Genomic DNA, 6,206 nt, shown 5'->3' with positions numbered 1-6,206 from the left:
GTTTAAATAGGACATCCAGTGTTGACCTTTGACCTACATATATATACCTGAACATTTATACATATACCTACATATAAATGTGCATATACCCACGAGCCCATACAAGCTCCCAACTCTCAACACACACACACACACACACACACACACACACACACACACACACACGCACACACTTTCCACACAATCATACACAGAACTACCAAACAAACTGCAATCTCTCCCCCATCACACAAATTAAGAAAATGCCCTACAGACTTCTCTACTTCTCCTGATTTTTTTTTCTTTTTTTGATTTTTCAAGACAGGGTTTCTCTGTGTAGCTTTGGAGCCTATCCTGGCACTCACTCTGGAGACCAAGCTGGCCTCGAACTCACAGAGATCTGGCTGCCTCTGCCTCCCAAATGCTGGGATTAAAAGTGTGTGCCACCAACACCCGGCCTACTTTTCCTGATCTTATGGAAACATTTTCTCGGGTGATATTCCTTCCTCTCTGATGACTCTACCTTGGGTCAAGGTGACATAAAACTAGCCAGTACAAGAGTATATGGCCTTTCTTTGCAACTGGAAAAATTAGAACCATATATATGAATCTTTGACTCAATTGATGCAATAGTTTTGCTTTTGAAAGTGCTGACAGATTTATGAAATATTCATTTTAAAACTCAAGATAGATGAAGAGGAGGGAGTATGATAAAGGGACATTCAAGAGACAGGGTAAAAATAATCAAGACCATATTGAAAGTAAAGAATAAGGAATGGGAACTAACTCTCCTAGTTAAAGTAATTTAGTAACTAAAGCAATTCACATTGCTGAAGGAAGCATCAGGCTCAATGCAATGGATTTGGTATTGTAGACATCCACCCCAAACTGAGTACATGTTAAAGGTGGCATCAAAAGTCGGCGAGAACACCACGATTGTTGAATAAATGATATGGAACAAATGGGTACCATTTGGACAAAACAAAGTTAAAATACCTTTATCTAAAATAAATTGCAGTGAATGACCTTTAATGCTTTAAATACTAGGGATAAATGACGACTGGGGGGAAGTTTCTCTTTAAGTAGAAATGGCAAAGGAAGATTTTAACTAAGTGGAAGATGGAATATGTTTTACACCCTCCTCTTTAAAAAAGTGATAAGAAAGAGTAGTTTGGAAAAAATAATTCTGTTAGAAAACAAACAAAATAAACACTATCAATGCACCAGATGTTAGTGAAGTCCAGGAATATGGAACAGAGAGTTGGGGGCAGGATTGGGGGATACTATAGCTAAAGCAAAAAAGCCACAAGGCATTCCATGGATGAGATCTTTTCTTCTCAGGAAAGCCCTGCAGCCATAGTTGCTGGGCCAGTGACACCTGGGAGCTTATCTAAACTACAGAGCCTTGAATCCCACTGCAGTCCTATTTGGATCTAAAATCCTGGGACTCAACGCCCTAGGCTGTAACACTCCTTCCACAAGAGACTAGTGCACATCATGCCTGCCTTCTGTGCTCATAGTCAAATACCCATGCTGAATGGATCCCATCGTGGTCAACTGGGTGTGTCTCCATTCCAAGGAGCTGGGAAAAGAGGCCTCCACTCCACTGTCCTAAATATGGATCAAGGATTGATTAGTCAGGGCATTTACTTTCAAGGTCAAGTCTTAGGATTGTCTTTCAAAACACAAGTTCTTCCTTTATAGAAGAAGTTCTACCTTATTGATTGTTAAGGGGGGCAATGGGAGTACACAGGACCAGAGAGATCCCTAGTCTCTTGATACTAGCAGAGTGAAGGAAGCAAGATTTTCATTTCCTCCCCAGAATGATTTACAAATACATGGTTCCCCGAAGAAGGAGTTTTAACAAAGGAATTACCAACATTTTTGTGGGGCTGAAGAGTTCAACCCATGCCTGTGGTGGGAAACTGAATCTTCTCATTTAGAAGTTAAAATATTCACCCTGCTGTTTGTATTAGAAACCTATGCATCCCTATGGCCGTGACACCTGACAGAAATGACTTAAGGAAGGGGCGAGGGAATAATTTATTTGAGCTCATGGTTTCAAAGAGTTTTGGTCTGTCTTGGTGGGAAAGTCACAGTGGAAAAGCTCAACATGTAGTGGCAGAAACAAGTTCACATCATTGGGGAGGAGGAAGCAGAGAGCAATGCAGGAAATAGGCAAGGATAATATACACCCTGTGAACTGCCCCCAACCCTGCCCATCTGTGACTTACTTCCTCTAGCTAAGCCATACCCACCTCCTAAGAGTTTCCACACTTGCCCATGGTTGCTCTATAGCTGGAGAACAAGTGCTCGCTCAAACAAGAGGCTGTGGGGGATATTTCAGATTCCGTCTATGACAATATCTGCCCTTTGTTGCCCACTACACTATCTGTAGTCAGCGTTCTTCTTCACTAGCATGTAAATATGCGAGCTATAAAGCAAGGTATCCATGGAAACTTTTTCTATTGGACCATGAAAAGAAATGTGCTTCCATGGTTTTCTGTGAAGAGTCGGTGAGTAAATATGTTTGGCTTTGTACAGTTCTTTGTTTCGACTATTCAGTTCCATCACTATAGACACAAAAGTGGCTGTAGATAAGTTTCCAGAGACAATACATAAAGGAGCATGGATGGGGATGCTCTGAGAAAAACATCTCCAAGTGCAAGTGGCAGATGTGCTGAATCTGGCCAATGAATCTGGCCTGCCATTCTTGGTTGAGAGGAGAATTTCAAACTCAAAAGTGAGCAGATGGACCACTGAGGTGGCTCAGTGCGTAAAGATGCCTGCTGCCAAGCCTCGCTGGGATGACCCACATTGTGAAAGGACAGACCTAACTCTCACAAGTTGTCCTCTGACCTCCACTCATGCACCATGGCAGCATGTGCATGAGCACACAGACACACACACACACACAGACACACACAGACACACACAGACACACACACACACACACACACACACACACACACACACACACATACAAACACATACATACATACACAGATGCACACATACAGACACACACAAACATACACACATACATACACAAACAGACAACACATGCACAGACAGAAACATACATACACACACAGACACAGAGACATACACACAGATGACACAGATATACATACATACACAGATACACACATACAGACACACAGAGACATACACACATACATACACAGACAACACATGCACAGACAGAAACATACATACACACACAGACACACAGAGACATACACACAGACAGACACACACACATACATACATACACAGATACACACATACAGACACACAGAGACATACACACATACATACACAAACAGACAACACATGCACAGACAGAAACATACATACACACACAGACACACAGAGACATACACACAGACAGACACACACATACATACATACACAGATACACACATACAGACACACACAGACATACACACATACATACACAAACAGACAACACATGCACAGACAGAAACATACATACACACACAGACACAGAGACATACACACAGATGACACAGACATACACACATGTACATGCACACATACATATACACAGACACACACAGACATACACAAACAGACACACACACATACACACACAAACACACACACACTAAGTAAATAAATAGATGTAATTTAAAAAGTGAGCCAACACCTAAGAGACAAACATTGAGGAAACCTCTAAATGCCTACACCAACTCATTTGTGAGGAAAAGAAGAAAAATGCTAAAGAGCTTTAGATTCCCAGCAAATAGTTGTGAGAACATGGTTCCCACAAAAGAGCAAGTTAGTGTGAAACAAGCGGGAGCCTTGAGAATTACAGCAAAGATTAACACCGCAGTATCAGTAGCTGACAGTATCAATAGCAGATGGAAGTTGCCTCCTCCATAACACAACTGAAAGACGAAGAGGGGAACACCAAGACAAAATGCTGTTAATGAGGCAACTCTCGAGGCCCAAAAGCCCTTGAAGAAAAAGATCTAGGAAACAGAAAAGAAATAATCACATGAGTCACACAACAGATAACATCCTGATTGACTTGACTACACAAAAATGTAAATCACCTGCCAGTAACAAAATCCATAGTAACACAACTTATATAGTAGTAAATGTGGGATAATGTGGAGTTAGCTATACCAGAACACAAAAGACCCATGTAAAGTATTTAGTAGTCCAATCAGAAAAATGGGCAAAGCATACAATGAAGTTATTACAAATGATAACTTACGCCAGATCCATGACCACAAACAAAGGTATCTCATGGTTTGATCATTTAGGGACATATATTTGCGTATTCCTGATTCAAATACCCTTCCTGAAAGCTATCCAAGTACCTGTTTCTCAGTCAAAGATCTTCTCTTTCATCTTTGGCCTATATCATGGAAGAAAGACTCTCAGGTTTAATGGCAGAAGTCAGTGGTTTCCATATTCTCATTGTACCCACATCACCTCAAGGGCCCTGAAAATCAGGATTACTGGGCTGGGGAGATTCTGAAGATGTCTCAGTGAGTAAAGTGCTGTTGTACAAGCATGAGGACCTGAGTTTAGATCCCAGCGCCCACATAGCAAGCTGTGTGGAGTAGATGATTTTAACCCCTGGGTGGTGGATGGGGAGGAACAATTACAGGCATACACTAAGCATCCACTGGCCAGTTAGTCTCACCAGTCAAGGAGCTCTAGATTTAGTTGGAGGCACTGTCTCCAGTTTCCAAAAATAAGATGGAGAGCAATAGGTAGCCAAAGTCAGCCTTCATGTGCGTGTGCATGCATGCACACACACACACACACACACACACACACACACACACACAATTTATACATACAAACCCACATATACATCTAGATTACTAAAGATGTTGACCAGAACATAACAAACTGTTAGTCATATGACCAGCAAGTTATTGGGATCTAAGTACAATGTGAGTCATCATGGATGTGAATTTGATTTGAGAATCATCGTAGAAATGTATGTGCATATAAAATCATTATAATGTATGTCTTGAATACGTAAATTTTTACTTGTGGCTTAAATGTTTTGAATCTTTAAAATTAGAGTAAGAACCATTAGCTATAAGATGAATAAGCTTTAGGGCTCTGGTGTATGGCAAAGAGGCAACCAATACTAATCACCCTGATCACAGTAATCATTATGCATAAACATATCAAATAATCATAATATATGTTAATATGCATGTGATGTTTATTTGTCATTAAATATTTTAAAATAAGAAATTTTAAACACACAGATTACTGAATTTTGTCCTCTGAGTTTCTGAACCCTAACTCTGGTGTGGGGGGCCTGGGACTGTAAAATCCTAGTTCTGAGGTGACATTTATGGTGACATTCCAGGAAACAATATTTTAAGAATAGGAAGGTCAGGTGCTCGCTTCGGCAGCACATATACTAAAATTGGAATGATACAGAGAAGATTAGCATGGCCCCTGCACAAGGATGACACACAAATTTGTGAAGCATTCCATATTTTTTTATTTCATCTTTAGTAAGTAGTAAAGTTATATGCTTGCCAAAAAAAAAAATAAGTGACACACTGGAAGACAAATGTCACACAATTTCAATTTTATGTGTAACCTAGAAATGATGAACTTATGGGAACAGAGAGCAGAATTGTGGCTATTAGGCTTCAATGTGGGTCTTTTAACAATGGGGAAATGATTGGTTTAAGGATATAAAACTGCAGTTGAACAAGAGGCATGGACTCTGATGTCTTGAGGTCTACTGAGAGCATGATAAATATGGTTGATAACAATATGCTATATTTTAAAAGTTGTGAGATAGAATACTTTAAGTGTTCTCAAAACAAAAATGGTGAATATGTGTGATATAACATGTTAATTGGTTTAATTTAGCCATGTCATTGTGAACATACTGTATTATGTATCATAATTGTGCATGACTTTATTTATGAGCTAAATAAATAAATGGAAAAAAAGAATAGGAAGATCAGGAGTTGGTAACCTTCCATTTAAAAAGGTAAATATTTCAGGCTTTGTGAGCCATGGAGTCTCTGATATGACTATCCTGCCACTGTAAATGATTGTAGCCACATCACAGACAGTATGGGACGCCATAGGCTTATAGTCTAATACAGCTCTGTTGATGGAAAAAGGCAGCCAGCCAGGTTTGCCTCCATGAGATAGCTTGCCAACTCCCTGTTGAGGTAAAGGGGATCCAGGCAAAAGAGCACACA

The 6,206-nt window shown here is 40.0% G+C and overlaps 1 non-coding gene across 1 annotated transcript; it reads left to right on the top strand.

The window, feature by feature from the left end:
• The first annotated feature begins 5,377 nt into the window (after window positions 1-5,377).
• Window positions 5,378-5,484, top strand: LOC113834202. The gene has a single exon (XR_003482579.1). It is a non-coding gene; the product is annotated as a U6 spliceosomal RNA (small nuclear RNA).
• The last annotated feature ends 722 nt before the right edge of the window (window positions 5,485-6,206 follow it).

The sequence above is a fragment of the Cricetulus griseus genome, chromosome 2 (assembly GCF_003668045.3).
Source record: "Cricetulus griseus strain 17A/GY chromosome 2, alternate assembly CriGri-PICRH-1.0, whole genome shotgun sequence".
NCBI classification, from domain to species: domain Eukaryota; kingdom Metazoa; phylum Chordata; class Mammalia; order Rodentia; family Cricetidae; genus Cricetulus; species Cricetulus griseus.
This window is presented reverse-complemented; position numbering and strand designations above follow the sequence as displayed.